The sequence below is a fragment of the Amblyomma maculatum genome, chromosome 1 (assembly GCF_055883805.1).
Source record: "Amblyomma maculatum isolate TAMU_Amacu chromosome 1, ASM5588380v1, whole genome shotgun sequence".
NCBI lineage: Eukaryota > Metazoa > Arthropoda > Arachnida > Ixodida > Ixodidae > Amblyomma > Amblyomma maculatum.
In genome coordinates this window covers 452646461-452668510 of record NC_139344.1, presented here as the reverse complement: position 1 = coordinate 452668510, position 22050 = coordinate 452646461, and the positions used below count along the sequence as shown (strand labels likewise).

Here is a 22050-nt window from a genome sequence, read left to right as displayed (position 1 = left end):
TCCAGAATTTGCACCAAAGCATAACGCAAAGTTCTGACACACTTGTTTTATTGCTCCAAAGCTGTTCCAGAATGGCTTTATTACACTGCTCTTTGAGCTGCTCCAAAATAGTCGAGCTTACTTTTACCCCTGAACGAGCCAATGGTCGAGATGCAGAAAATTTTTGAAGTCTTTATGGTACATATGCAGAATACTGTTCAGCAGCATATTTTTTTCATCTTTGATAATGTGTTGGTGCTGTTTAACTCGTTCGCTTAATAAGTGTATCTCAATGCATGTTTACATATTGTCTGAATGATTAAATGTGCCAGTGAGTGAATGCAGTTGGAAAGGAAAAGCAGATGGGTAGGACGTAATATCAAGTTGGTACAGTGGGGTACAGCAACTTTGATTGTGCCCAGAACAAAGCACAGCAGTCTCATAAGAACTTGTCCTGATCCTCGATTGGAAGAAGCGTTCAAACAATGTTAATGGCATGTTCACTGCATTACAAAAGAGTTAGGAAAAGCATTCGCTCATATTATGGTGAAAACTGTTGAGAACCACATCATTGCCTTTGCTCGTATAGCACGAGAGACAATTTCACGAACAATCTGTAACAACCTAGATTAAAAGTGTTTTAATCTTGCTTGTTTTTTATACCATCCCATTTATGTGTCGCTTTTTATGTGAAATGCCCAGAAATGTTCAGATCGCATTGTTTGTTGTTATTGTCATGTTTACCTTACTTGCCTTCAGTATGCACAGTAACTATTACAATACCTCTCTACACTTTTTTCACAATAATTTTAGAAAATAAAAGCTATTTTGCTTGACTTATGTTCACCTGTGATCTGTTTGTTATGTTGACAGACTATTTCAGCTGCAAAAAATTTTGAGGCACATACAATTTTTGCGAAAGCAGAGTTGTATAGGGTAATGTAGTAAGAAAACATAGCTTATAAAATGTGCGGGTATTTAAAACCTTGGTAGGTGTCCGACGGAAAGTGTTGACGTATTTAGTGCACGATGCAAGACGGCAGGACGTACTCTCCTGTTGTGCCGTCCCAGGTGCCCCCATACCCACCTGACGAACTGCCGATAAGCCGTAAACCGGTACTTTCTAAAATAAAAAAAATAAAGAAATCTAAATAATAGAACAAGGATATCTAAACCGTTACCTACTTGTGTTCTTCCTCAACGTCGTCGGCTTCCCATTGTCGCGAACATCTACATACGCTACTCGCAGCACTACGACATCTAGGCACAATATGCTGAAGTGCGGCTCCATCGTTATACCAGTTATACAGCGATAATCCGTTTGCATTTCCGCGAAATATCTATAGCAAATGGACTCGACAACTGCCGGCATTGCAACAGTTCTTGCACCTGCACCTGCATGCATTTACGTAGTTACACCCGCTGAGTCCTACGAAAGCGGCGCCAATGAAGGAGTAATTGCTTACCAATCCGTATGACCAAGCCGCACTGCTGGCGGCGTCGGCGGTCTGTCTGGATCGGGGTGGTGGTCGGGGTCTGCTTCGTAGTCGCTCCCGCTGTCCTCATCCGTAGAAACATTGCATTGCTATAGGGCGTTGAGTCATGCAGGTCGCTTAATTCCCCAAATGACATTATTCTGGGGGCTATATATGCCTTGCCAAGCGAACCTGCGGCTGCACTGTACGCACATGGCAGAGCTGCGCAAGCCCGTGTAAAAGCGTCGTTTCGTTTTCGCATGCTTGGCTTGGCTACCAGCTTGACTGGAAAAGACATCGCAGCCCGCCAGTGACAAAAAGGTGTGAATAATGAGCCACTAAATCACAGGTGTTTCCACAAAAATAACGTTCAAAACTACCCTACATGAATAAAACTGAAGACGTTAGTTTTAGGCAGAAAATTACTGCCGCCTGGCTGGTAGTGGTTATTTATTGTATATACAAAATGAAAGAAAAGATGTTCGCCAGCCCCGGCATCTGCTATCTGATATCTCAAGCACGTGAACTGGGGCGGCGGAAATAAAGGGATAGCGAGGAAAAGGTAGAGGAAATCAAAGAGGTGAACGATTGGGAGAAAGGAAAGGGTAGGTAAAAATAAAGGAAATATATACACTATGGTACAGTATACAGTAGTTTGCATGAGGCCCACCCGCAAATGTCTTAGGTCACTGAGCATCCGGCACATCGGGCGGGCCTCCGTAATAGCTCTGCGTCCAAACTGTTCACTACGCACGCACTTGCGTACGTACAAAGCACTGACGGCTGTCCTGGGCGATCGGCCTTTATTGTAATAATACTTTTTTTTTCCTTTAATACAAGGAAAGGAAAGGAGCAGCTGCTAAAAAGCTGCTCCGAACAGCAGCTTGACGGGGCGCTGCCCCTGCATATGACGGCATTTCACAGCAGAGAAAGTCACGCCCACGCAGTGAATAAACAGTCAATGGAGAAATAATTAGACTACAAAAAAGCACTATGTAAATCAGGAAAAATACATGAAAATAAAACAGAAACGCCGCAAGGCAGAACATCTAACTTAAAAATATGTGTTTATAGAAACATTTCGCGGATTAATTTATTGGGAGAAAGAGAGAAATCTTGACCACTATTAGCAAAATATTGATTTAATATTGTAGGAATCCTGAAGCGAAGCATCTGCCTGCCATAGGTCGTCCGGCACGCTGTAACGTGCCAATGCTCCGGGTTACGGGTGCGAAATAGCACGCGCGGAGCGTTCAGTCACAGCGCGCACTATCTGGCGAGGTGAAAGAGGCGGGTAATCAAGCCCGCCTGTTCGATATACCCACACAGGCTCCCCTGTGTTCGCTCGCGGACGCGCGCACTGCCCGGCGGCTACAGGAGCACAGCTACGCTGTCCAGAATCACCCCCTGCGCTCTGTAAGCCGCCAGCCGCCTGGCTGCGCCGATTTTCTGAGCCACCCAGGGGAGTGACACGAGCTTCGAGGAGCGCTTGTAGACGGCGGTGGACGCCGTGGTGTCCTAAGCGGCGGAAAGGGGCCTCTCGTGCTCTCCGCAAAAATCGGAACTGTTTGCCTACAACCCGAAGGCGCTCAGGTGCAAACGCCAGATAAACATCAACATAACAGTAGACGGCCAACCAGTCCCGAAAGTTGAACAAATTAGTACCCTGGGGCTGTTTCTACAAGCCACTGGTTGCAATGATAAAACAGTAAAGACGCTGCGTATTCCACGCAAGCCACGGTTCTGTTCAAGAGAATCGCACTAAAGGGTCGGGGCCTTCAAGGGACAAAACACTGCATTTTATGGGCAACTTTTCTTTTCGCGGAATAAAAAACTTAGGGTCTAAGGTGCAGGTGGGAACGCGAGGCGTGATGTTCAAGACACATTTTGCGCCGTCGCCTCGCAACTAAAAGCAACACACTGACGGCAGTGCAGGACCCCATCTCAGACATTATCACAACACCACAGAAAAAGTGATGGAGAAAGCACGCAGCGACTACCAAGAACTATATACCGCCAAAACCTGCAATCCGAGCTCTTTTCCCCTCCATAGCCCGGAAGAAAAGCCCCTCATGGACGCGACATGGCTCACTGACGAGGAACTGTACGCAGCACCTAATTCTATGGAGTTAAACAGGAACCCAGGAACCGATGGCCTACCATCCGCCTTTTATAAACTGTTCTGGCCGCTCTTGAAAACGCCTTTCACTAACTTATTGAACACTATACTAGAAGAAGAGAAGCTCAACCCCAGCATGAAGGAGGGGCTCTTGACCTTACTGTGCAAAGACAGCAACGTGGCCATGGACCTTACAGCATAGAGGACTATCTCAATTTTAAACACAGGCTACAAGATTTTATCGAAATGTCTGTCATTGAGCCTGACACCCGCGCTCTTCAACATTGTCGGGCCGTACCAGGCTTGCTGTGTGCCCGGTCGACCTGTGGAACTACATGGTTTCGCACTGAAAGACCTCATAACTTGGCTGCGATCGTGCAGCCTGGTAGGCATCCTACTATCCCTGGACCAGGAGAAGGCATTCTATGGGCTGTGCTATGAATACCTATTCAACCAGCTGCATCAAGCCAGGATTGACAAGGAATATGTCCGCATGGTGCAAGTACTGTATCCCGAGCCGCGCTCGGCAGTCATTATTCAGGGGCGAGTCTCTGAGATTTTCTTGGTAGAGCGGGGAGTAAGGCAGGGGTGTCCGCTTTACCCGCTAAACTACACAATAGCGATAGAGCTGCTGCTACAACGCCTCGCCACGGACCCCTCCATCACAAGAACCAAGCTCCCAGGCGGCCCACCAAGTGTGCCCATCTTCGGCTATGCTGACGATGTGACAATCATGGTCCCAGACGCGTACTCAGCGCAGTGGGTACTGCAGATTACCAGTATCTACTGCACTGAGAACGGGGCGAGCTTAACCAAGCAAGAAAGCTCCGCTATGCGCCTTACTAGCAGCACTTCTGCAGTTGCAGACATCCCAGTAGTACGAGAATCTAGTATGCTTGGGTTCTACCTTGACGGGAAGGAGCCCTCAACAACTAACTGGGAAGCAACCGAAAACAAACTTGGCAGGGAGGCGACGGAATTGTGTTTACTACGCTGCCCTCTCACAGCACAGGCAACTATTATCCGTACCCTCCTCATCAGCACAATTAGCTTCACTGCCACCATTCTGGACATGCCTGCAAGTACGAAAAAAACTATGGACACAGCCACCATTTTCCGATTTCTGTGGCAGGGCGCTCCAGACAAAGTAAGGACTCCTGCCGTCCGCCAACCAAGATATAGAGGAGGCCTCGGCGTCCCAGACCTCAAAGCCCTGACTAGAGCGTTGCACGTGAGATGGGTAGCGTGAGCCGTAGAGTGCGGCATACCACTGACAAGAATGTTCACCACCTACTTCTTGTCAACCAGGTTCACAGCCTCTACCAGGGAGTCCCTGTCGCATAACTCCCCTCGCGCTAGGACGTCGCTCACATTTCATCGTATGGCTGCGGAGGATTCGCTTCTGCTGAGAGAGGAGTTAAAGGAAGAGCCTCAGAGTGCGCAACTGAAAACCGTACTAGATCTACTGACCCTTCCCCTACCGAACCATATACACAGAGATCCAATGTCCGCTGAGTGTCCCATATGGAAATACATCTCTGCGTGCTTGCTGGATGCAAGCCGTGCGTCATTCATTGGCTTTACGTTCGCAGCATTTTACCGATCCGCCACCGAGCCTTTGTGCCTACGTTGTCTGCATCCATCGATGCATGTCCTTTCTGTGGAGTGCGGGCGACTGCAGAACACATTTTTCTCGAGTGTACCCTCCCTGCCTCACTCCTGGATCGCCTGAAAGAACTCTTTGAGCTGCCAGGAATACCATATGCCACCGCCAGGTATCTCAACCCGCTGCCCAGCGAAGCATGAAAGCAGTTCATCTTGACTCTCGTTGAAATAAATTATCAAATCTGGATCGCTAGATACCGAGCAGTCTACAGCACGAAAAGACCCTGTCTCCTCGAGGTTAAGAAGAAAATCAGGAAAGAGCTGTGGTTCCACCTTCAACGGGAAAGACACCAGCTCGGCAAGAAAAAGTTCTATAAAATGGGCCACCCATGAGAATTTACAAAAACGAAAATAGAAGAATCGAAGTCACATATTAGAAGATTTTCTCGCGTCAGGCTTTGACCCGCCAGGGTGGCACGGACGTGGTGCACTGGCACTGCGACTCTGCCCCGGTGGGAATAAGCCAGATTATATGAGCCCCGTGGCTGGGAAAAGCCTGCTCCCCGAAACAACCCCCCCCCCCTCCACCGCTGTGGTGCGGGAGGTCTTGCCTGGTGTTGCCGTAGGATGATGACGGTCGCTAGTAGAAGTCTGTACCCTCGAGAGGACTGCACCTGGTGCATCTTCCCTTCCATCTGACAAGGCAACGAAAGCAGAGGAACGTGAAATGAGAAGATTAGAACGAGAGAAGACGTTTTTGCTGTCGAAATAGCAGCAGTTGATCGGAGAACGCGAGGGGAGCACGGATGATGATCGGGGCTTCGAGTTAGGAATAGGAGCGCCTAGATCGACTTCCGTTTGTCCTAGGAGGTTGATGGCTCCTTTTAATGACAAAAGAAACGACGTAGATGCATATCTGCAACGATTTCAGCGGATAGCTATATGACAAGGTTGGGAGCGCTGTGAATGGGAAATAGCGTTGAGTATGTGTTTAGTCCGGGAAGCGCTGAATGTGTTTGGTCGGATGCCTGCGCCTGATTCCATGGATTACGAGAAAGTCAAGAAGGAACTTCTCCAAAGATTCAGGCGAACAGCAGAGGGTTTGCGCGAGAGATTCCGCACCGCGAAACCTGAGAATTCCGAAACCGCTAAGCAGTTTGCTTGTCGGCTAACCAATTATATCGACAGGTCTCTTGATATGTCGAACAAAGAAATGTTTTGAAGGCGTGCGTGACAAACTGGTGACAGAGCAGTTCTTAGTATGCTGCAGTCGAAACCTAGCGGTATTCCTGAAAGAGAAAAATTTGTGGTCATTAAAATAGGTTGCCGAGAATACAGACCGATTTCTCGAAGCTCAAGGTCTCAGGAATATGAATAAGGGGAAGGAAGAAAATCAGGTTTCCGAATTAGATTCAGCAAAACCAAGACCCTCTGACGGAGTGTTTAGAGTGCCAATCTGATCCTTCCTCTGTAACAGGGTGGGACACCGTGCAGCTGACTGTAGATCTAGCAGTGCGGCCCCGAGGACGCATGTCGTGTGTCAAGGTTGCAACAGGATAGGGCATACTAAGGAAGAATGCCAGTTTGGAACGCAGGACCGAGTTGTATGTGTTGATTTAAAATAAGAACCTATCACATAAGACAAAGTTCCACAGCTCAAAGAGGAGCAAACGCCACGGAACATTGAAGTGGAGAGTGGAACGCCCAAATAGAAAACAGCAATGCCAGTGGTGGTTGGACAAATAGAGGATCGTCATATATTGGCACTTAGAGACAGTGGAGCCAATACAGTTTTGGTTCGGAGAAGCCTAGTGAGGGATGACGACTTAACAGGGAAAGCGTCCGCTGTCACCCTGGAGGAAAGCACGGTTAGGCAGCTGCCGGAAGCCAGGAGTTTAGTGTCAACCCCCTATTATACCGGAGAGCTATTGGAAAAATGCGTAGAGCAACCCATCTACGATCTCATCTTGGGAAACATTCCGGGAGCACGAAGCGTCAATGAGCCTGATCCTGAGTGGAGGATGATTGATGTTGGGAACCAGGAACCAATACGAGGAAAGGCGCATGCCTGACAAGCAAGTGGATGATGCAGTCCGTTTCTTTTTTTAGTCTATATTTAATGCCTCAGGGCATCAGTAGAATATGAGATCAAGGTAAATAAATGATTAATTGAATGGAAAAAGGTTGGATAATTTTATGAAGTCCAGAAGTGAGTGATGATGAGGTCCCTGCGTCCAAGTGAAATATGAGGAAGGATTCGTTGCTTAAAGGCCAGCTATGCTCAGGTGCTCAACCCCAGACATTATGTGTTCAGCCGCCGCCAATATGCAAGATGTAGAGGTAATCGGGAAAGTGCGATGCAGTGACCACAAGATGGTGAGGTCCTGAATAAGCCTTAATCTGAAGAAAGAACGCAACAGATTAGTAGGAAAGAAACCCATCAACGAATTAGCGGTGAGGGGGAGGGCAGATTGGATTGGAAAACATTTATTTCGTCAATGCAGATGCAGACGGTACGCTCTAGATGGCCTCCAGTCCATGGCTGGCGGCGACCTTAGTGGCCCACTTGGTGGCCAAGGCTTGAATGACCGGGTCCGAGCTGACCAGAATGGCCTCCCATCGCTCAAGAGAAAGAATTTGTACTAGGTCTTCCGGTGGAGGTTTTTCTTTACATTGCCATAGTACGGGATCATACGTGGCTGTTTCGCCACAGAATCCGCACGCGGGGTTAAAGTCATCCGGGTACATTTTTGCTAATAGGTGGGGGCTAAGAAAGGATCTCGTCTGGAGTCTCCTTATCCAACATTTTGTCAGGTGGTGGAACTTTGTGCCGTTCTAATCTGTAATGACTTATGACATCGTGAAAAGATACCAGCCCCTTCTTGGAGTAATCCAAGGATACGAAGGACCCACCGACTCGGTTGACGAAACCTCGAGCCATGTTGTGGGCCGCCTCATTTCCCGGATTCCCCAAGTGAGCCGGCACTCATATCACCTCAATTGCTATGTATGGTTGCCTGGTCAGTTTCAGTATCTTTGCGCTGCAGTTGAGATTCTGCCCCCCCCCCCCCCCCCGCAAAGCTACGGACAGCAAATTTAGAATCGGAGAAGATTGTATCCGCTTCGGTGCTAACTATGGCTAGTGCCACAGCTACTAGCTCTTCCGCGGTTTCCGAAGATTTTGTCACTACCGACCCTGATGCCTGCAGCCGCCCGCGCACGTCCCCACCGCCAGTGCGAACGCTCCTCTTGTTGCGCATTCTGTTGCGTCAACATTGACAGCTCCTTCGCTCGTTGCGTATTTTTCGTGTCGAGCTATTGCCCTAGCTTTCCTCCTTCCTTCTTGGTAAGAAGGGTGTATATTCTTTGGTAGTGCTTTGATCGTCAGTCGCTAGCGAAGGAGTTTGGATAGCTGTGTTTTCGTGTCCTCGGGTGGAAGTTCTACGCCTATACTTAGGCGCTCCAGTATGGCTCTGCCTGCCTTAGTGCGCTTAAGCCGTTCTTTTTGCATCGTGAGGATAGCCTCCTTGAGCTCCTCTAGTGTATTATGTATTCTCAGTCCCATGTGTCTTTCTGTCGATGTGTAGTTCGGCAGCCCCAGGGCTGCTTTGTATGCTTGCCTAATTATTGTCTCGGCTTTGCCTTCCTCCGCAGCATCTAGTTTTTTAGGTATGGTAACACATACAACATCCTGTTCAGGACAGATGCCTGCACTATCCTACAGAGGTCTTTTTCTTTGACTCCTCTCCTACGATTACCAATTCTTCTGATTAGCCTAATTGACATATTAACTGATGTTTTCGGCTTTTGCAGGGTTTCTTTGTTTTTCCTGTTAGCTTGTAGATACAGCCCTAAGATCCTTATTGACTGCACCTCCTTGATTGGAGGTCCCCCACGCACACGTTAAGCGAGGTTGGGGCTCTTGGCTCCTGGAACCGGGACCCCTGGGTTTTGGTCTGATGACCAGTAGCTCTGATTTTGGGTGTGAGCATGATAGGCCTGAATGACCTGCGAGCTCTGCGGTAGTGTCTACCGCGCGTTGCAACGTTTCCTCTGTCTGACCGTCATTCCCGTTGGTGGTCCAGAGTGTGATGTCATCTGCGTAGAATGTATGTCTCAGCTCAGGAATGGCTTCCAGTCGGGGTGGAAGCTTTATGAGGGAGAGATAGAAGAGAAATGGTGACAGTACTGATCCTTGCGGCGTCCCTGTACCCCCTAGCCGAAAAGATAATGACTCTATTTCACCTACTTCAATTATTGCGGACCTATGGCTGAGAAATGAGCGAATGTATCCCAAGGTTTTTTCTCCTGGGTAAATGTCTGAGAGGTTCTCGAAAATGGCTTCGTGTGCCACGTCATCGAAGGCCTTGGTGAGGTGTAGCTCTAGCACTGCTTTGGTGGCCGTCATTTCCCAGTGTCTATGACATCTGCTTAGAGCTGAATCATGACATCCTGTGTAGATAAATTATCTCTGAAGCCTAACATAGTTGTTGGCAAGATCTCTTCGTTCTTTTTGTACTCCTGCAGTCTGTTTATGATCACGTGCTCCATGAGCTTGCCTACGCATGAAGTGAGCGATATTGGGCGCAAATTGGCTATATCTAGTTTCTTGCCTGGTTTGGGAATAAAAGTAATCATTGCATGCCTCCAGGCTTGAGAGATTTCACCATCGTTCCAGTACCTATTCTTGAGCCCCGTGATTGCCTCTACTGCTTTTGCGTCTAAACTCATTAATGCTTTCTTTGTGACCCCGTCCGGGCCTGCCGCGGACGTAGTGCTGACCTGTCCCATGACGAAGCGAACCTCTGCCTCCGTTATTTCTGAATCTAGCTCTGGATTTGGGAGTTCTGGGTAGTCTGGCAGTTGAGCCCAAGAGGCCTTGCTGAGATATCGATCCTGGAGTTCTAGCAAGAACTCTTCCGTGGAACCCTCGTATTTATGGATCAGTCTAGCAAGCTAATTTTTCGGCGTCGATTTTGTCTGTGTCGGATCTAGTAGATGTCTGAGCATTTGCCACGTTTTTTTACATCCTAGTTGTCCGTTCATGCGGTCACATATCTGACCCCACTGCTTTTCTTGAAGCTCTAGTGTGTAGACTTCTATTTGTCTTTCTAGTTTCGCTATACGTTTCCTCAGCGGTTTTAGGTGTTTCTGCTTCATCAGTCTCTTTTGCAGGCTGAGGTGGGCTTCCCACATATGGAATAGCCGCGAGTCGGAGATTTTGCCCTCCTGTTCTATCGGCACCTCCGATGTGGTTTGTTTAAAATCCTTTTTAAGTGACTCGATCCAATCATCAATATTCGCGATTTCAGTGTCGGCTGTTTGATCTCTTAGGTCCCTGAATTTATCCCAATCCGTAATATGTGTCTTCCTGATTATTGTTTTGTGCTTAGCCGTTTCGAAGGTGGTGACTAAAATATAGTGGTCACAACCTAGTGTGTGACCTGTGTTTAGCCATTCGCCTCCTATTATATTCCTAGTAAGGGTCAGGTCCGGTGACGTGTCGACACTGATGCTATTGCCTAGCCTCGTGCATTGCTGTGGGTTGATTAACACGGAAAGACCAATGTTCTGTATCGATTGCCATACCATGTTGCCTTTTTGGCCGGCTTTAACGTATCCCCATTCCGGATGCGGGGCATTGAAGTCTCCAACTAGAAGCTGCGCTTTGGATGCAAGCTTGCCCCGCCGGGGTGGTGCAGTGGTAAGACGCCCGACTACTGTGCCGGAGCACCTGGGTTCGAACCCGACCTCGGCGGCTGCGTTTCGATGGAGGCGAAACGAAGAGGCGTCGTGTGCTGTGCGATGTCAGCGCACGTTAAAGATCCCCAGGTGGTCGAAATTACTCCGTAGCCCTCCACTACGGCTCCTCTTTCTCTCTTTCCACTTTCACTCCCATCTTCCTCCCTTCCTTTACGGCGCGGTTGTGGTGTCCACAGAAAACAAGTGAGACAGTTACCGTGTCTTTCCCCTCCTATAAATGAATCAGTTTTTAACCTTAGGCTTCTGACAAGTAGCTCCGGAATACCCGTTCCTCTATCTCTCGGCTGGCTGTATAGATTTAGAATAAAGAGATTTTTGTCATCTCGACTTTTTGGCACTATCTCGAGCAGAATGTAGTTCTCCTTGGAGCTGTCAATATTGTGCTGTATTGCAGTGACATTGCGCTGCACCAGCGTTGCAGTGAACGCACCGGTGACGGTACCGGCGTCGTATCCCGGTGGTAAGAACGCTTTGCAGCCCGAAGTTTTATGGCACCACTAGCTTCTTGTAGAGCAATAACGTCTGGTGGACGCTGTAGGTTTTGTATCTGGAGCTGCAAGTTCCCCCGCTTACGGCGGAAGCCTCTGCAGTTCCACTGCCACACTTCAATTTGCTGTCTGGGGGCCATGATGATGCGTAGCAATTGTGTGCATTGGCTGAACGGAGGAAGGCGTGCTTCCACTGCGCTTAGTGTTTCCATCATTTGTTGGAACGACATGGTTACCTGATTTTGGAACAACCTGTGCGATGTCAGCGCATGTTAAAGATCCCCAGGTGGTCGAAATTACTCCGTAGTCCTCCACTACGGCTCCCCTTTCTCTCTTTCCACTTTCACTCCCACCTTCATTCCTTCTTTTACGGCGCGGTTCAGGTGTTCACATCGCAAGTGTGACAGATACTGCGGCTTTCCCTTCCTGTGAACCAATTATTATTATTATTATTAATTCGCTGGTTAAGGCATCCATCCTATTAGTGAGTGTGTCCACCCTAGCCGAGAGGGTGTCTACTTTAACCTCCAGGGTGTCCACCCTTTCTGTGAGTGACTTACATCGGTCCTGAGTTTCTTCGGGGCTCTCGTGTGCTGCGTCATATCAGTTTCTGAGGCTTCTGCTACACGTTTACTGGTCTCCTCTCCGCTCGGGGGAGGTGGCCTTTTAATCGGGGCTCTAGCGTCCGTTTCCATCGCTACCACTCCTACCAGCGGCAGCGGTGGCGGGGCTCGCGTCTCCTTAGTTATTCGGTGTTCTAGCGCCCTAGCATTCTTAACTAATTGGCGGAGCTCCACCATCTCTTTTTCTAGTTTGGCATTTTTATCGTCGCGTGCCTGTATCTGTTTCCGTAGTTCCTTCTCTTGAGTATTGTTAGTATGGGAGGCCATATGCTTACCTTATTATCGGGCTTGTCTCCGCTTCTTCTGCGGCTCGAGCTTCTTCCTTTACTGTTGCATCTGCCCCCTTCCTTGTTTGGCAGCGGGAAGGAGCTGGATCAGTTTCGGGCCTTGCTGTCGTGTTTCGTCCGGCTCGAGGACCGCTTTCTGTCCCTTGGTTGATGTTCTGCGTGGAGTCGCCCCGCGTTGTCGCTTTGCTTGTTCGCTTTTTTCCGGATAACAAGACGATGTTTGCAGTTGCGCCTTCCAGTATGATGCGCCCCATGGCACACTATGCAGTCTGGAATGCATGTTAAAGGTTCCCCTTCTGGAGGGACCAGGTGGACATCACCGCAGCGGCGGCATAAGTTTGCCTTTGGTTGGTAGCAGACGTCAGCCCTGTGGCCGACCTTGCAACAGTTGTAGCAAGTTTCCACTTGTTCTCTGTAGGGGAACACGCAAAATACTGTGTTCCAGTAGTATACTTGTCTTGGAATCTTGTTCCCTTTGAAAGTAATCTGGAGGGTTCATGACTTGTCTAGTCGTCTTGCGTCGACGATGATGACGTCCTTGTTTCTCCTCAGGAAGCCTTTTCGGACTTCATCAGGCGAGGATACATCGTACGCTCGGTAGAGAACTCCTCTAATCGAGTCGTCCGGCGTCGCGACGTACGACGCCACTTGCTTGTCATGCCCTTCAAGCTTGAGGACTTTCATATAGGTGTAAGTTAATGCCCTTGTGTGCTTACGGTGAACGTGTTGTTCACGATGTTTATACGTGTAGTGTCCATGTCTTGTGCCTCCAATGGCGCCACAATCGCTGCCGCCCATATGGAACGCTCGAGGGCACGCGGGGCGACGAGGTTCCAATTTCTCGGTCGACACACGATTTTGTAGTCGTCCATTGGTAGTCTCGGGGACGGTACCCATATTTTAGTGATGGATGGTTCACACATTTCTTTTTGGCTGTAGTGTCGGAGTTCGACTTCCTGTCGGCCTGACCCGGAGCCTAGCTTCGTCGACGTGGCTATTAGTGCTTTGTTTCAAGCGTCTGGCGCGATCTTGAGGACCGAGAACGGGCTCACATTGTCCGTTTTTTAGCTCCTCTGGCGTTATGTCTTCGCCTTCGACCGGGTAATGCATCTTCAGGGTTAGCAAGGTATCGGACTTGCTCACGGAGCCCATCGGCACGGGGCCGAGCAAGGCCTACGCGTTAGGCCTAGTTCCCTACATTACTTGGTCCTGGCAAAACGTCCTAAAATACAGAAGCTGGACGTCGACTTGCCAAGAATTGGTATCCACGGGTGCCGGGTGTTCCCTCAGAGATGTTCCGATAGGTGGAAGATCCAAGAACAAAAGCATGCCGCCAAAAGTTGGCTTCGAGACGGGAGCTCATGCAACGCACATCCGCACTGCTCGACAGCCCAAGAGAATCCCAGGCGGAGGGTAGAAGAGTTCAGAATCTCCCTAGAGAATAGATATTAAGCTCTAAACGAGGAGGGCGACATTACCCTAGAAGCAACGAACAATAATTTCAGAGATATATCATTACTGAATGTGCGGTAGAAGTAGGCAGTAGTATAGTTAGACAGAATACCGGTAAGCTGTCTAAGGAGACGAAAGATTCGATTAAGAAACGCCAGAGTATGAAAGCTTCCATTCTAACAGACCAGATTGAATTGGCCGAGATATCAAAGCTGATCAATAAACGAAAGGTGTCCGATATAAGGAAGTATAACATGGAGAAAATTCAGCATGCTGTAAAGAACGGGGGAGCCTTAAAGTGGTAAAGAAGAAATTCAGCATAGGCAAAGACCAGATGTATGCGATAAGGGACAAGGTGGGCAACGTCATCATGGATATGGACAAGATAGTCAAAGTAGCCGAGCAGTTGTATGCAGATCTCTACAGTAGCCAAAGAAGTCAGGAGCGTAGCGAGATTGGCGGCAGAGACAAACAGTCAGACGTTCCATGAGTGACGAAGGACGAGGCCAAGAAAGCATTAGAAACTATGGAAGGGGGAAATCAGCTGGAGAGGATCAAATAACTACACATTTGCTGAAGGACGGGGGGGATATCGTGCTAGAAAAACTGGCCACCCTGTATACGCAGTGCCTGGTGTCATTGACGGTACCGGAACCATGGAAGAATGCAAACACTATCCTCATTCATAAGAAAGGGGACTCTCAGAACCTTAAAAATTACGTATAAGGTATTTACTAAGGTAATCGCTAATAGAATCAGGACTACCTTAGATGGCAATAAAGCTAAAGATCAAGCAGGGTTTCGGAAACGGTACACTATCGATCATATCCATACCATAAATCAGGTGATAGAAAAATGCTTGGAATATAACCAGCCCTTATACATAGCATTCATCGATTACAAAAATCATTTGACTCAGTTGAAACCTCGGCGGTGATGCAGGCATTGCAAAATCAGGGGGTCGACGAGCCGTACGTGAAATTGCTGGAATATATATATAGTGGTTGAACAGAAACCATAGTTCTGCGTAAAGAAAGTAACAAAATACCCATAAAGAAAGGTGTTAGGCAAGGAGACACAATCTCCCCAGTATTATTCACAGCTTGCTTAGAGGAAGTATTCAGACTTGGAATGGGAGCAGTTAGGGATAAGGGTAGATGGAGAATACCTCAGTAATCTGCGATTTGCTGATGACATTGCCTTGCTGAGCAACTCGGGGGATGAACTGCAAATATTGATTGGTGATCTAGACAGGAAAAGTAGAAAAGTAGGCTTGAAAATCAATATGCAGAAGACTAAGGTAGTGTTCAACAGCCTCGGGAAGGAACAGCAGTTTACATTAGGTAGCGAAGTACTCGAAGTAGTAGGCGAATATGTCTACTTAGGACAGGTAGTAACCGCAGATCCGGACCATGAAAAGGAAATAGCAAGAATAAGATTGGGGTGGAGCGCGTTTGGCAAGCACTCACAGATTATGACTAGCAGGTTACCGGTCTCGCTAAAGAGGAAAGTATATAACAGTTGCATCTTACCTGTACTCACCTTTGGGGCTGAAACGTGGGGGCTAACCAAGAGAGTTCTACTTAAGATGAGGACTACCCCGAGGTCTATGGAACGAAAACTGGTAGGGGTAACGTTAAGAGATAGGAAGCGTGCAGAGTGGGTAAGAGAAATAACGCAAGTTACCGACGTTCTAGTGGGAATTAAGAAGAAATGGGCATGGGCAGGACATGTAGTGCGAAGAGAGGATAACCGATGGTCGCTTAGGGTAACAAACTGGGTTCCAAGGGAAGGAAAGCGTAGCAGGGGGTGGCAGAAAGTTAGGTGGGCGGATGAGGTTAAGAAGTTCGCAGGGGTCAAGTGGATGCAGCTAGCACAGAAGCGGGTGATGTGGAGAAATATGGGAGAGGCCTCCGCCCTGCAGTGGGTATAGTAAGGCTGATAATGATGCTCAGGTGCCGGATTCGTGTTGGTTTGAGTGCTGGGCAGTGCCACAGCAAGTGGTGGATGTCGGCCTCAACATCTTCGTTTTTACAGATCGGGCACCCTGGGTGGGGATGTAAGTGCTGGGAGTATGACCACGTCCTAGTGACAGCTGGTGTAAGGGCAACACCGACCCGGAGCCTCCTAAGCGCAACCTCCTCTGCACGAGTGAGACCGCGGGGAAGGGATATCGCACACGGAGGGATAAGTGCACGTGTGCGGCGCCGGATGTGTTCCTTTCTTAACAAAAGGAGGATAGCGTCATCCCCTTCGAGGAGCCGTGGGATTGATGCGTATTGGTTCACGAGGCAGGTTGCTAAATCAGCTTGACTTTGGGAAGGCAGCAGATCTCGTAGGACCCACTCGATGCGTATTGACTTTGGGATGTTCGCCGCAAGCTGGTGGATGTCTTGCATGCTTTAGGGCAGCGGCTAACACGTCAGAGCAGACGTACTGCTTTCAGTGCGCCAGTGCGGATGACAACGTGGGCTGTAGAGAACATGGTTATGGAAGCCACGTTTCTCGTCGGCAGTAGAGACACGAGCGCAAGAGACAGCCTGAGCGACGCCGCGGCCGCTCTCTACTCCCGTTCGCGATTGGTCTGAAGCTAACTCCGGGCGAAATGGCAATTATGCAAAGAGACGATTCGAGCGTGCAAGCATGGTTCGGGAAAGTAGGAAAAATGCAGAAAAGAAGACGGAGTCGTAGCTCATTTCAATTTTAATTGGTAAACGGTCCCCTTCGCAGGAAATGCATATTTAGCTCAGGAAGCAGGTCCAGCAGCTTGTGCTACCGAAAGATTCGCGAGAGACGGTTTTACGCTTAGGACACGACACCATCATGGCCGGACACTGAGGGGTTCAGAAAACGGTATCCAGAATCACCGAGGAGCTCTTTTGACCAGGCGTGCAAAGCGACGTTAAACACTTTGTCAGGTCGTGCGACGTTTGCCAACGCACAATTCCAAACCGGCTTAGTTAGATTTGAGGCATGTTTTTTGGGGGCTTGGTTCTCGGTGGGTTGATGTGTGTTTATACAATATAATGTGTTGTGCGTGTTAGTATGTTTATTAAGAACACTGTACGGACAACAACCGTGTGGTGATAGTGTTCTATAAAGACAATTGTGGTGTGTAGTGTCATAGGTGTGATAGTGTTGTGATAGTGTTCCATGAAGACAAGTTTGTTGTGTTGTGTCAGTGGTGTACTTCGGGCGCTTTCAAGACTACTGAGGTGTTCTGAATGCTGGATCCAGACTGGGCGGAGAAATTCCGTTTTCTCGAAGTTGTAAAGGCAGCGAAACTCTAAGCAGTTTTCAAGGAAAAATTCAGGGGCCCTTGTCACATGGAAGATGCCAAATACACAGGTTTTTTTGCGAAAGCAAAGAAGACGACGGCGAAAAGTTTGATTGGTTTGGTTTAGTTTGTGAGGTTTAACGTCCCAAAGCAACTCAGGCTATGAGAGATGCCGTGGTGGAGGACTCCGGAAATTTCGACCACTGGGGTTCTTTAACGTGCGCTGACATCGCACATCACACTTCGCCTTGCTTTTCGCCTCCACCGGAAAGGATTACGTGGATCAAAGGAGAATTAAGAAGTAGTCGGTGACATGGCAAGCGCTGATTGGTGAACAGAAGACGATGATGACGACGATAAGGCTGACGTGTATGCACGCGGAGGTTATAAAAGGCGCGATATGAAGAGGCAAGAGGGTGGAAGCCGGAGAAGTGCAGGCTCCTGGAGGTGACGGACGCCGTGGCTGGGAGTGAGCAGCGCCGGCTGCTGTACCGGTGTCCTCATGTTCTACGGCAGTGCACCGTAGACGCCCTGCTGTTTTCAAACCGGTTCCGGGGATTGAGTGACTACTCAGGCATCTGCTACGTCCAGGGGGCACCTCCAAAGCTCGTACCACCGTCCACTTGCATCGCCCAGGAGGTTCACCTCAACACTGCCACGAACGCCAACGTTGCTTTAGCCCACGCTTCAACGGGAGGTCGTCCGTTGCGGCCAACAAGACCACCTCATTGCAAAGCGAACGCCACCTCGACGTCTATGCCATTCTCTGGACCAATGAAACGCGTCGCCCGCTTCGAACTGTAAGCTCGGACGCTATCTCTTAGTGAGAAAGTGGAACGATGTTTCTTAATGCAAAACATTGTGTTTATCAGTATTTTTTGTAGGTTGTGTTAGTTTTTGTTAATTTTTTGTTTGAGTGTTAGCGTCGGTGTATGTGTATTAAATGTGCGTCCGTGTGGGTACGGCTGGCGTCTAGTTCATGCTTTCGACCTGAGCGTTCACCGGAGACGTATGACAAAGAAACAAGTCACGGACCTTTTTATAACCTCTGTGTTCTTACACGTCTGCATAATCCGGCAGGTTAGGAGAAACACAGGGGTATCAGTATTAAATTCACAATTCACAGGGTTGCGGCGACCTTTACAACTGAAACCGATAATTGTTTCGTATTCCAGACAATTTCGCTGAGGAGTTATATAATATCAGGATCTCCTGCGCCACACAGCATTTCCAGGTTGAATCGCATCTAGGTTTGGTTTGGTTTGTGGCGTTTAACGTCCCAAAGCAACTCAGGCTATGAGAGACGCCGTAGTGGAGGACTACGGACATTTTGACCACGTGGGCTCTTTAACGTGCACTGACATCGCACAGCATACGGGCGCCTTGCTTGTTGCCTCCATCGAAATAGACCAGTTGCGGGAAAACTTCTGCGCGTGCGCAGCAAAGGTACAGCCAGCGCCCTCTATAGGCGGTTTGGTTTTGGTTGGAAAACACGAGCCATCCACGCATCGCGAGCTATTGAGTGGATGGCGAGGCGAGTTATTTGGTGTGCTTTTCCGTGTGCACTATAATGCCAACCCACTGCGTAGCTTACGGCTGCACAAACTACTTTACTGGCAGATGAAACACGAACTTCTTCAGGTTCCCGTCCGCGAGGTTGCGTGCCGAAAAGAGAGCTGCGTGGATAGCGGCTGTACGAAGAAAGAATGAAGACGGCTCATCGTGGGTACCGAACGAACATTCTAGGATCTGCAGCGCGTACTTTATAACAGGTACGTCACTTTTAAGCGCTTATGTCGCGATTTGTACGATCAGAAAGCACGTTTAATGCAGGACGGCCTTCGAAATTCGAGAGCCATCTGAACTTTGTGCCTAGTGTGTTCGGGTACTTGAGGAGTCCCGGCAATGCTGCTGTGCGTCGACATAGCAAATGGTTGAAACGAGAGAAAGGTGAGAGCTTCTTTTTTATTGATTTCTTTAAGGTATGAAAAGTGCTGATGCAAAATTGAGCGCACGTATGTATACTGTCGGTCGCACCTTCCAAGGGCGCTCGAACGCACGTGCTCTTGAGCATTTATAGCATTCGCTTCTGCTCTACGGGCGCAATGCAGCTTTTAAAGACAGGTGGACTCAAACATGATGAGTGGGAATGCGCGTGTGCAATAACGTCATTTTTTTTTCAATTAGTGTGCCCTTCGCAAATGACGCAAGTGTGCTCGTCGGTGCGTCGTCTGAGTCCACTGCATCGCACCTCTGGAATTTTTTTTCTATCACGTTTGATATAAAGTGTTCGCTTTTATCGTTAGTGAGATCATCCGAGAAACAAACGCATGTCGTGATTTGCAGTGGCTATCGTAGGGCGGCTGGCAATGGTTGCATGGTTTGAGGAGTCTGCGCGGAGAAAGCCGCGCCTTGAGTGTATGGGCACGAGTAACTTCTCCGTGTAGATTTATTGCCCAGTCGATAATAACGATGCTTCCCGCGTTTACAAAATGCTTTGCAAAGCCGTCACTCAAATTTGCGAATGCTGAATGCAATGCCCTCAATGAAAATATTAGATTTCACTGTGTTTCTGAGACATGAAATATATGGCTGCTGTACATATCCCATCCTGCTTGTTTGCATTGAGCAGTAGGTTCATGGCATAATCACTTTGGTATGGTTACAGGGGAACTTAAAACGACAGCACATGCAGCACAGAGGTGTTCAGCTGCTCCTAATGACATGCCGGAATTGCAGCACCCTGTCAATGGTGAGACGCGCTTTTCAGATTGTAATGCTCTTCTAATCTTTCACCTATACCATGACCTGAAGTTTGTGATTCCATGTTGCACCTGGCTTCTTCTACAGCAGCATAGTCACATAGGGCAGTTAGATGTCATGCAGTGCCCTCACTAATTCTTTTGAAATCCTGTGTGTCAGCTGTTATGTCGCTTGCAGAGAATTATGACATGGACACTGGTACTGCACAAGAGGGCACATCACATCAGGAGGACTCAGTGGGGCTGCAGCAGCCTGAAAATGGTGAGTATGCGTTTCCTTTCCAGACTTAATGTTCTTTGCCGATACCACGATGTCAATGCTTTGATAGCTTGTGGCAGCTGGCCTGCTCCTGTAGCATCAAACTCGCACTGGGCAATGAGATGTCATACTGTCCCCTCACTGAGAGCGTAGCATAAGCAGTTTTTCGACCTCAGACAGCTATCACGTTGCTTGCCGGGAATCCTGACATGGGGACAAGTGCTGCACAGAATGACACAACACATCAAGAGGACTTGGAGCTGCACCAGCCTGAAAATGGTAAGTTCGTGCCCGCTTTGCAAAGTGTAATGCACTTCTAGCTTTTTCCCATGATATAATGTGAACGTTGCAGCTACTTGCTACAACCAGGGTGCTTTTGAAGTGAGAAACTCATCCTCAGCTTAGCGCTTTGCAGAATGAAATGCTGTTCTAGCTCTTTCCCATACTATAATGTGAACGCTATGCCTACTGGTTGCAGTTGGTCTGTTCCTGAAGTGAAAAAACCTATCCTTAGCTAGGTATTTATTATAAATGCTCTGTTTCTAATCATTAGTTGTCAAGGTATACTTGCAGAGGGGGTCCTAAAGTGGTCAACGTCCACTTTGGTTTTCTGTGTTACTTGCAGGTATTGAGCAGCACACCTGGCCAGACTGCTGTTGTCAAGCCTGCGCCCTGAGAAGGGTCACAGAGGTCGAACAAGCTCTAGGAAATTCCCAGAAGGTCATTCTTCGGCTGCAGAAACAAGATGCAAATGTTTAGATTCGACTCGATTCAGCAATGTCAAGGTTCCTCACTTTGAGTGCCCTTGACACTCCAAAAGAGTATGTACTACACTGGGTTGCCCAATGCTGGCGTGTTCAATAACGTTTTGGAGTATTTTGCACCACGTGCTACAGAATTGGTGTACTGGGGCTCAGATAAGAGACAGAATTATGATCCCCGTGGGAATCAAAAGCAAAGCGATCTCGCTAATGAGTTTTTATGGTGCTGGTTCGGCTGAGAACAGGCATGCAAGGCCGCGAATTGGCCCGCAATTTCTTCATGTCTGAACGTGTAATCAGCCGCACTTTTGCTACATGGATAAACTTTTTGAAGCAAGAGCTGTGGCACTTAACAACTTTCCCAACTCTAGATGACATACGGCCACACCTACCTAAGTCCTTCTATGATTTTCCTGACACTCGTGTCATTCTTGATGCCACAGAGGTCAGAACTCAGCGGCCTTCAGCAATGAATGCGCAACGCCAAACTTTCTCTCCATACAAGCATCATAACACCTACAAGGTGCTGATTGGCTGCACACCGGATGGATACATCACACATGTGTATTGCCTCTGGGGTGGTTTAAGCTCGGACAAATCCATACCAGAAAACAGTGGTCTTCTCGACCAGCTGGGGACAGGTGATGCCATAATGGTGGATAAAGGCTTCACTTTCCCTTACTTGCCACCAGGCATTAGTTTATCGGCCTCCATTTCGTGAACCGCACCAAAATCAGATGACAGCAAAAGCAGTTGACGAAACGAGGTGCATTGCTTCTGCAAGGGTGCATGTGGAAAGAGCCATTTCATGAGTCAAAAGCTTTCATATATTGGACAGGCCATTTCCAATCTCAATGATAGATATTGCTGAGCAAGTTTTTGAAGTTTGCTGCCCCTTGAACAGCTTTCGGTTTCCTCTGATTAAAGATGTCGAGTGACATTTGCAGGGTTTGTAGTCTGTTTGCTAAAAAGAGAGCAGTTTAGAATCTTTTTTATGTTCTTTCTACAATTCTTGTGTTTTGAAGCAAATTTTGCATCCTTACATGCGATTATATTAAAGCATTTATGCCTAGGTTTGATTGTTTAGTGCCCTATGGCTGCTTGCATTTGTGAATGGACCTTCGCCCCAACTTTGAAACAATTGTATAATGTGTTTTCAGTACAACTGTGCAACCTTTACACAGATGCAAATGTCAAAGT

General features: G+C 48.3%; 1 pseudogene; it reads left to right on the top strand.

Annotated features, from left to right (window-relative positions):
* The first annotated feature begins 18638 nt into the window (after nucleotides 1–18638).
* Nucleotides 18639–21788, top strand: LOC146209668 (uncharacterized; annotated as a pseudogene).
* Nucleotides 21789–22050: the final 262 nt, after the last annotated feature.